The sequence below is a fragment of the Lutjanus erythropterus genome, chromosome 19, assembly GCF_056507025.1.
Source record: "Lutjanus erythropterus isolate fLutEry1 chromosome 19, fLutEry1.hap2, whole genome shotgun sequence".
Taxonomy (NCBI): domain Eukaryota; kingdom Metazoa; phylum Chordata; class Actinopteri; order Lutjaniformes; family Lutjanidae; genus Lutjanus; species Lutjanus erythropterus.
This window is the reverse complement of record NC_139335.1, coordinates 19,684,233-19,694,707: the sequence shown is the minus strand read 5'-3', so window position 1 is coordinate 19,694,707 and position 10,475 is coordinate 19,684,233.

Below are 10,475 nucleotides of genomic sequence, written 5' to 3'. Positions count from 1 at the left end.
ATATTGCAAGCAGGCTGTTTATTACATAATGTGGGTGTTAACACAAAATAAAACATTTTTTTGGATTTATTACATAGCGCATTGTTACAGAGCAACAAAAAGATTTCTACACATTTGGAGTTGTGCTCTATATCTATAGTCTATATAAATAGACTTTGATGTGTAAAATTGGTGGAATTGCCCTTTGAGTCTGTGTATCTATAGTTGGGATAGGTAGTTATAATAGTCTGGGAATGTCTGGTGGTGTTTTCACTGTGGAACTACAAAGCACACTCCCTGTGGAGCAATAACTCAGCGATCTCCTGTATTTCTGTCTGTCACCACAGAGGAGGGGCTACAGTATCTTGTGCCTTTTACACAAATGGTGGATGTGATGCAGCCAGATTTGGATGAGCATGACCTTTCTAATGTAATATCCAGTGATTATCTCCTCTGTATTCCATATGTATACTCTGTATATATTTTTATAATCTGCCTGCACAATGATTAATCCGGCCAAGTATTATAATCCAAAGCTGATCCCTCTCGGGGAGCCTGTTTTGTGATGATTTTAGTGCTCTCCTGAATACAGGAGGTATGTCTCTATGAATGTTGTGATGGGTTATTTAGTGGCATTAAGATGAGCTCACAGTGTCCAAGGTGATGAGAATCAAATTATATTTTTCGACGTAAGCTCTCTAAGGTATACAGGTAGTTGATGGGACGGCTGACATCTCAGCTCTCCGGCCTCCTAAAAACTCAAAGCTGTGAATAGTCGTGGAGTGAAACTGTAGTTCGGTTCAGTCATGACACTATGATGAATAGACTGCAGTGTGGGAGATTTCCTGAAACTGGCTGAGCAGTGATGCTGATGCACTTGTTGTAGCAGCATCCTCAACTCTGATGCAGATCTTGTGCACAAAGAAAAACTACATATATAAGAATTACAGTATGATGTCTGAGGACTGGACAGACTGGGAGTTTTTTGTATTTGTCAGGGTTTTCTACAGAATATATTTCAAGAACTGAACTATTTGTGCTGTATCTCACATCCTGGGGCTGTTTGAACATTGATAGAATGAATTAATGATTGATGAACTTGATAAGGCTGCTATTGTAAGGCCATGATCTGTATTGTATCAGGTTAGAACAACCACATTGCCTTTGTTTCTTTGGGGAGGCCAACAATCATTATATTATATAATGAATATATTTAAATATATAGCATTAAGGTATATACAGATCTGTATATATCTGTGATGAAGTATTGAAACCAGATGCACACTGTACTAACTAAACCTGTTTTGGTCATATTTTGTGTTTGATTTGGATGACAGGACGTCATCTTAGGTACGTTATAACAAAACTGCATCAGAATCTGGTCCTTCAACATTGTACTCTGACGGTCTTCTCAAAGTTTCACGTGGTACTTAGGCAACTAGTATTCTGTCCCACTTTTGTTCTTCTGAAATACTTGATTTCAAGTTAAATCCTAGGTGTACAATGAAATAGAATGGATTGAATTTCAGTGTCGCAAGGATGACAACATGTTTAAGAAAGACTGGAAAAAATGCAGACAAACTGATAATCAAAAAACTTGCCAGTTTTTTTTTTTCTTTTGAATGACTTGCCAGTGTGGCTTATGTTCTTTCACTCTTGTCTATTTTTATTTTGTCTTTTAATGCAATGCAATTTCTTGTTATGATCTGTCTTTCTGTTTTCTTGAGATTTTAATGTGAAGCAGCCTACACTACACACAGGCCTTAGGGTCCTTGTCTGAGCATTACCTTGTGACTCGGATTGTTGTCGTCTACAGTGACCACTACTAATGATCATGTAACTGTAGTGCTGAAAGCTGAGACTTACTTGAAAGTGTTGATCTTCAATAAAGTTGAAGACAAGAGAAACTTGTTGCTTGACTCTTTTATTGTCATTTCACAGTAAAAGGGACAGTTCACCCTAAATTTAAATATACATATTTTTCTTCTGGCCTACAGAGTTTTGGAGATATCAGCTGCAGAGATGTCTGCTTTGTCTCATCTATATCAGGAGTAGGTGGAACTCAGGTAGAAAGAAAATAATTCCTGAAAACTTAAATGAAACGTTGATATGAAAATGCCAAAGACAGTTAAAGAGTGTGTCCTGTGAGTAGTTAGAACTTGAGTTTAAAGTCTGTGGATTATCTTGAACAACCTGGTCATGATCTCTAGAAAGAGACATGATTGTATTGTGTTCTTTGAGGACTACAAGTCGAGTGCCATTTAGTCCTTTTATATTAGAGGGGAGTCAGAGATCTCTACAGCCAATATCTCCCAAATTTGGCAACTCACACCAAAACTATTTAAGAGGATGAATAATACTTCAGGCCAGAGGAAGAGCATATGTTTTTGATTTCAGGGTGAACTGTCTCTTTAAATGTTTAACCTTAATACAGCAACCTTATTTTCCTTTTTACTCTTGCACTAATTCATCAGTTTCCTTGGTTTCTGAACAGTGATGTCAGCATGGGAATGACCTGCTGGATTCAGTGTAAAGCATCCAGACAGCAGTGTACTGAACCGGTCCAGTCATCCGTCAGCTCTGGGCTGCTGGTGTGACAGATTTACCCCTGCAAGCCAAGACCAGCTACTGGTATCTGGCACATTGCTTCATGTTTAAATTGTGTGTAAATGATGGGGAACAAAAAAGGAAAGGTGAAGTCCAGACTGAGACCTTCAAAATGAGATGAAAGTGGGAAAAAAAAAGAGGATTGACTGAAATGGGGATGAAAGAGAGATACGAAGGAGCGTGAAAAGTGAAAGGGGGGGGGGGATGTCGGAGCCACAGCAGGTCTGTGATTGAAACCATCTCCTGTGTGTTTGTGTGTGAGAGTGTGTGTGCACCAATCGGTCAAGGGGCTTGGTCAGAGACCGTGTCTGAGGAGCTTTACCAAACATGGTCACATAACAGAGACTCAATGAAAATTTCCTCTTGCTACTTACAGCACACAATCATAGTGTGGACCCTGCTGTTACACTTCACTCATGCACAGGATGAATATCATCACCTGCATGTCCTGTACACACAGAAACACACCTGCATGTTCTAAAAACACACTGCCTGTCGTCGCCCGATTCAACACAATTACTATCACATTACAAACACAAAGAGGAATGCGCGGTATACCTCAGCGTTTTCATTGTGCGGCTGATTCTGCAAGAGAGCCTCAGCACCTCATCCGTGTTTACTTTCTGTCAGCTGTGTTTGTAAGACATTTAAACTTAATGAATTCATGTCTGTAAATGTCAAGTCTCCTCTTTCCCCTCCGATATCTGTGTTTTGAGTTTATTCCTTTCAAGTCACTCTATTGAGCAAAATATAGTTGTATAAAAATAAATAGATTAAAAGGATATTCCTATTTCAGGAGGAATTTATACTGCCGACCTCTCCCAGACTTGGGGAAACAAAAACACATAAAAAAAAAAAATCAACATTCCAGACTTTGGAGAGGCTATAAACGGAGCCAATTTTACAAGGTACTTACACTCTTGGCCAGAGTTGATCGAAATTACTTTTGCACCAAATTGTTAACAAGCAGCACCTAACTATCAGCATCTACCTCAGCCCGACGTGTCGTGAGCCTGTCCCAGCCTGTGAGTAAGGGCCAAGATCAAGACGTGCGAAAATGACCGAGGGCTGGGACAGTTCCCATTTCGTGCTGCATTACCACGCCTCACATGGCACAAGGTTGATGGATGAGTGCGATTTACCATATTTATGGGTGGTTCTAAATAGAAACAGGCTGAAGTTTTTGAAGAAAGTGTTCAGTTCCTTGTAACGAAAAATTCATAGGCCAGTTGAAACATTTGAAATAGTTGGAAAACTAAACAACTGAACTTATAGCTGAAGTTGACAGAAATACAAATATGGGAAGAAAGCAGCTAAAAGAAGTTGAAGTTTTAGTTGAAGTGTCGTTTCAAGAGTGATCATTAAGTGAAGGTAATATCAGTCAAAGCGAAAGTGCTGAGTTTTTTTTGAAGTTCAAGCGCTGACAAGGGATGAAATGTGAATGAAAGTTTGGGTGATAAATTGAACTGGAAGTCCTGACAGAAATCTGTGCCAGTACAGACGTATGAAGTGAAAGACGATGTCAGTTAAAGTGTCGTCTGAAGCTCGGGCGCACATCCTAAGTGGATGGAGACGCCATGTCAACCCCAACTTCTAAAAAACATGTAGTTGTCCCCAGCAATAAATTATTTTATTATGTCATTTAAAGTATATATTCAATAGAAGCTGACTGCACTTTTGAAATAATCCACGCATAAACGCAGCACTCTTTCAAGGTTTCATTCAACAACACTGAAAGGAGTTGAAATGTCAGTTGAAGAGAAAGAGATGGAACAGATGACATGAAACTGTTGAAAGCACTTTAAAAGCTGTAAGCGATGAATGCAGTAAAAAAAAATATCACGTAACATGTAGCCACTGAAAGAAGACTTTCTTAGAGGATAATTTGGGACAAATCACATCAGACCTTTACTGTACACTACAGTGAAATCACATATCTGCTGCTTCCCCACAGAAAAACAAAATATGACCCAGCTCTATAAAGTAAAGGCCAAAATTATAGTTAGACTTATTGTAATGTGATTTGATTAAAGAGGTAGACATCTGTTTAGACATAGCAGATGTGTGATTTGCTAATTACCTGTGAATTAAGTCCAATAAACAGTCTAATATTGTCTAATGAAGAACATATTATTTCTAGTCTTTGGCTAATTTAATTCAAAATACAGCTTGTTATTTCTTATTAGTGTACTGTAAAATAAAGTGCAACCTAAACTTCATTTAAAAAAAGGTATAAATATGAGGATATGAGCGAGCATCACTGAAGGCAAGCACACTGACTTGTGACTGAAGAGGTCTGAGCTGACGCTTGTGATTTTACTGACCAAATCCAGGTTTGTTTGAAGCTTCCTGTCCTCCTGTAGCGACAGGTTGGAATTATGATGCCATGAACTCAGCCTTCAGAACTCCTTCTGAGCTGCGTAGGATCTTGAGGACTTCTACCATAAATAGCCAGACAGAGTGGAGTGAGGAGAGGGGTCGGCGGGTGGAGGGAGAAGCAGCTTACTGTAGAAATGCCCTTCTGAGTTTCTGAAACTGCACTAATCTCCCTCTCCATCTCCTCCTCTCCCTCCCTTTTCTGTGTTTTTCGCATCTTTCTTCCTAAACAGTTTGAGTCCTTGAAACTCTCTCTGCATTTTATCAAAGTTTCATTGACTCATCATTTGTCCTCAGCCTCGTGTAACATTTATCTCTACGTTCGGCTCGGAGCTCTCCCGCCATCCAAGATGCCTGTCTGCTGATAAATCTCTTCACTCTGAAAAACTTTCCCTGAATGTGCCATGAGCGTACAGTATTTTTAGCCCTTTAGAAATTAGAAATTGTAAATCATCAAACAGTTTAACTGCTCCTTTGTTTGGATGGCTGGGCTGCTTATGATCTTGCCATCCGAACTAAGCTCTTCTCATAAAATGCCAGCAGCTATTTAAAGTAAAAAATATTGTAAATAAAAAGCACATTATTACAGACTTTCTCCCTCCGGTTGATAAAACTGTGACACATTTATTGTCTTTTCCTTAAACGAGGCCTCTTCACTCTTTAGCTACCATCCACATGACATGTTGTAATAAATGCATCCAGAGGTAGCCTGTTAGCCCTATGTGTCAGATGAACTTAGAGCCAGCGTAAACAGTAAAGCCCACCGCACAGTAAATATCTGGCTGTAGTCTGTTATTTTTAGTGTGAGGGATTCCTCTCTCATAAGACATTACATCTCTATCCCTCTCCCAGTCAGCTCAGGCCCTTCCCTTCTCCCATCATGCCCAAATAAAGTGTCCAAATTCCATGTGTGTGCTTCTTCTTCTCTCTGTGAAATGTTTATAAAGACCCTCGCTTGGTGTGTGTGTGTGTGTGTGTGAGAGAGGGAAGCACGACTGTGCATAAATGAGCATGTCCCTGTGTATGCAGAACTCTATTGTCTACATTAACAGACTGTTTATAGTAATCTGATATGCTTTGATGACACACTGCAATCTTAGAAACATTACAAATTACAAAAATAAAAACTCTCACTACATTTTAATAGGATGAGGTGGAAGGTTAACGGGCTACTGATGTCTATTAAAATGTTTCTGTGTTCTTTTTTTTATTGTATTTTAACGAAATTGTTAGCCAGCTATTGGTGCACTGAGCTCATCAGGGCCATCGCCAGGATTTTGTAAAATACTGAGGTCATGAGCACAAATTCCACCTGTGTAAGAGCATTAACATAAGAACAAACTTCAACATCAGTGATATCATCTTTTAATAGGTCTTCTCCATACTGCCAGTATATAATTATGGTGGAGACATACAAAATCCCTTCGTTGTTACATTTTTTAAATAAAAAAATCCATTCAGTCTTACTCTTTAATAAACTGCTCAGTTACTTTCAGTACTCAGTATTTCATACTTTAACTGCTTTGAATCCCTTAATTTCAACTGAAATTCCCACACAACATCTCATGTTAGCACTGTAAGACATTTTAATCAGTTTGCAGTGTGTGCATGTGCAGTTTTCAGCGCGAGTGTTCACACTTCAACGTTGTTTAAAAAAAAACTTAAGTGCTTCAGTTTCAAAGCCTTCTTCACACTCCCGCCATGCGTAATTACAGAACATAAACTCCCTCTCAGACCATAAAAGTCCCCAAAGTCCCAGAAACATTACAGAGGACATAACCTTGGCACTCATCACACTATTTTCAGTTTTACCACTCTCAGTAATCACCCCCAGGCTCCTGCTGTAAAACACAGTGATAAGATATCATACCTCAGATCTATTAGTGGATAAAACCTCAAACATCTCGCTATTAGACCCGCTGCCCCCCTTTATCACATTTATCCATCATGCTTCATGTTCTGTTGTGCATTTGAGGCTGTATGATCAATATTAATCAGGTGCTGAACTACTTCTCTGTATTTTTGTGATATCACATGATGCTGTTTTTATTCTTCAGCCACCTGGCATTTTCAATCCAGGAGTACAGTGGAACACCACAGCTGCTGTCTGCTATATTGTGAACTTAACTGTAATGTTGTGGTCAGTGAAAGTCTCTCATGCAGACCACTGCTCTGCAGTAATTATTTGCAGCTGTGTGTGTATAAATCCTCCGCTGACGCCCTTTGCTTTGTCGCTGGGTAACAATGTATGTCCAGTAATCTTGCATTTGCACTCTTTCATTGTCTGCATATCCCATGTTGTAACAGCTCTGTGTGTCCGTCTTTCTTTCATCCATCCCTGGCCTTTCCAGAATGTTCCTCTCCGGCTCTATCAGCATGCCTGCCATGTGTCTGCTAGTGACACACACACACACACACACACACAGAAAGAGAAAGTAGAGGGTGAATCATGCTGTCCAAAGGGCCGCCTCCTCTGTCCCCCTCCGACTCTCCGCTCCACAGACCCCCTGAATCTGCTGCATTCCTTTCCTTGTCATCCGCCTGCCTATGGGGGAAAGAGGAGTAACACACTGGATTAAAACAGGAAAACCACCTCATTGTTCTCAGAGTGACGTCAGGCGCTCTACAGTAGCCTCCATGAACACATGTCAAATATGCCGCATCAGTCCCACAGCAGTGTATGAGTATATACGATACACACGGTAGATAATGGGTTAGAATAGTCTGATGACCCGATGGAATATTTCTCTCATTTTTAAGTTAGAGTATTTTCAATGGATTGTCAAGATTTTATGATTCAAACAGTCCCTGTCTGTAAATGTAAATTTTGATGGGAAATTCTAGTTACATTTCCTGTGAGTACAGGAGTCCTTAGCTGATGAACGATAAAAAAAAAAATGTAGATTAAAGGACTAGTGTATAAGATTCCCTGGGATATTTTGGCAATTTTTTTCATAAATGGAACATTTTTTTTGGTGTGTGTGTGTGTGTGTATAATTACCTGAAAATACAAATGGGTTTGTTTTTGGTTACCTCACTGAAATTATCATTTTACTAGATGACTCAAAGCTTCAGAACAGCTTCTAAATGGACCTGGTGGTCAGATCTTTTGTTGTTGTTGCTGCTGCTGCTGTTTCCAGCCCTTGTAGTCCTCAGTGAGATTTGCATGTACATGGGCAACTCCACCTGCTGAGGAGGATTGTGGGATGCAATCTCAAATTCCCCAATAGCTACAAAATGGACATTGTTGGGGGGATTGTTGTGTCAACAATCTAATAATGTAATTTCACAGCAAAAGTGGCCTCTTGGATGCCCTTTTATTTGGCCTTTATGGGTGTTAAATATTTATAATTTCCCCTTGTGTTGTTTTTATTGCATAATTTGCAGTAGTTTTTATACTTTAAGTCACATAAAAATCCATTTTAATCTAAACCAGGGATTGGAACTGCTTCACCATAAATTCCTCATGACTATGGCCACATTGGTGACTCACTGGATATGGGTGCCCTTTTTATTTTTTCACCTGTGCCCATCAGACAGTCTACAACCGCCCACTATTACCTTACAAAATGTGTCCACATGCTGGTGTGGTGGAAGCTGACGTGTAAAAACCAATCTGCCATTGTGATTGCAGTGAAAGTGCTTCATCAGTACATTTCAGACAAGTAAATGTCAAAAACAACCCGATGCAAATCTATATGGATGGCAATATTGGTCCACTACTTTCCTGACTGAAATATCTCAACAACTATTGGATGAAGCGCCATTTTGTACAGATATTTGTATTCAGTCCTGGTCTGCTGTGTTCGCTGGGAGGCTGCTGAGTCCGGTTCATTGGCCTTCTAATAGCAGCTGGTTATCAGAGGCAAAACCAGAAAGTGTTTTTCTCCATTATATATGATCCAGATTCACCCAAATCAGGGAATACAGTCATTAAGTTGTGTTTTTGTACATTAACATTAATGATTGAGGCCTGGCCCCAGCCCATCATATGCTCCATGTAGCTAATGTTAGTTTTTGAAGCAGTCCACTGTAAAATACTGAGTGCATAATCCTCTGTCACAGATTCCACTTTCCCCAAAGTGAATAACTTCTAGCCAGCAGGCCTGTAACCACAGTATTTTAGGGAGACAGAACAAGGTTTGTGTTGGTGAACACCCAAAGACACACTGACGTACCACACCGTTGCTTACAAGCTAACTAATGAATCTTAGACTCTGCACTGCTGAAAGCTGAAGACTGATTGACAGGTGGGTGCCTTGATATAACTGGTTGAAACTGGTTGGTTCTAGCTTATGTAAGCATGCTCCATATTTTCTTTTACAGGAATTTTCCACCATCTTTGATTTAACAATACAAAGCAATGGATTTTTTGTTTTTTGTTTTTGCCATATATTTAAAAAGATGCACAATATGACTGGGGATGTGATCTAAATGGGCTAAAAAGGCTTTTTTTTTCATTTTCTCTCAGTTTAAATGACTGCTGTGACCCCTCTAGTTTTCCTCCAGCACCACAAGCACGTCAAAGTTTTATTTCATTCGGCATGATTCAGACATGGAACATGGGCTCCAGATCTCCTGACTTCTATCACCACAAAAAAGGTTAGGCATTTAGCATTGAGCTTGCAGATTCCAAACACCTCGCCTCACTCTCCCCTTCCAAGTGTGCAGAAGAACTTATGGTGTGTGAAACGTTAAAAGGCATTATCTCGAACTATTGTAGAAACATGGTGGTGCATCATGAACCCGCACCCTGCTGTAGACAGAAATGGCTCGTTATAAGTTGACAAAAAGATGTTTCTTATTTTCAGGATATTACACACTAATGAAAACATACTTCTGACATATTTTGCCAATAGATCCCTGTTGACTATCTCTTTTTTCCCCTTCCTGTGCTGTTATCCATTTTTAAATATCATATTATTTGGCCAAATTGCTACATTAATATTTAGCTAGCTATCAAACAATGCAGGCTAACATTTAATTAAGGAATAAAGAGCAACCATAAATTAGCAGCTTTCATCCTTATTTTATAGGCTTGGCTACTTACTAGGTCAGCGCACAAATGCATTATTTATTTATTGATGTCATTATTTAATTATTCTAATTTGGGTAAGCAAGCATGTTTTGATTCACATCATTTTCTAAACTGAGATTAGTTTAAGTTATGCAGCAACAGTGGAAATCTAGATTAACTAACTTTAACCTATCTTTGCTAAATTCTTAATTCTTAATAATCTTACATTAAATTAATCTGTGTTGGTGCAACCCTTAGTCTTGTTTAAATTTCTTAAATTTTCTTTGTTTCAATCAGGTGTATTATTAGGTATATTATTATTAGTAGTAGTAGTAGTAGTAGTAGTAGTAGTAGTAGTAGTATTGTTGTTGTTGTTGTTGTTGTTGTTGTTGTTGTTGTTGTTAGAGATTCAATATTAGCTATTATTATCAAAATCACATCAGCATTGATATTTTTACCGTCTTTTTTTCTTTATGTTTTTTCAGCACCTACATCT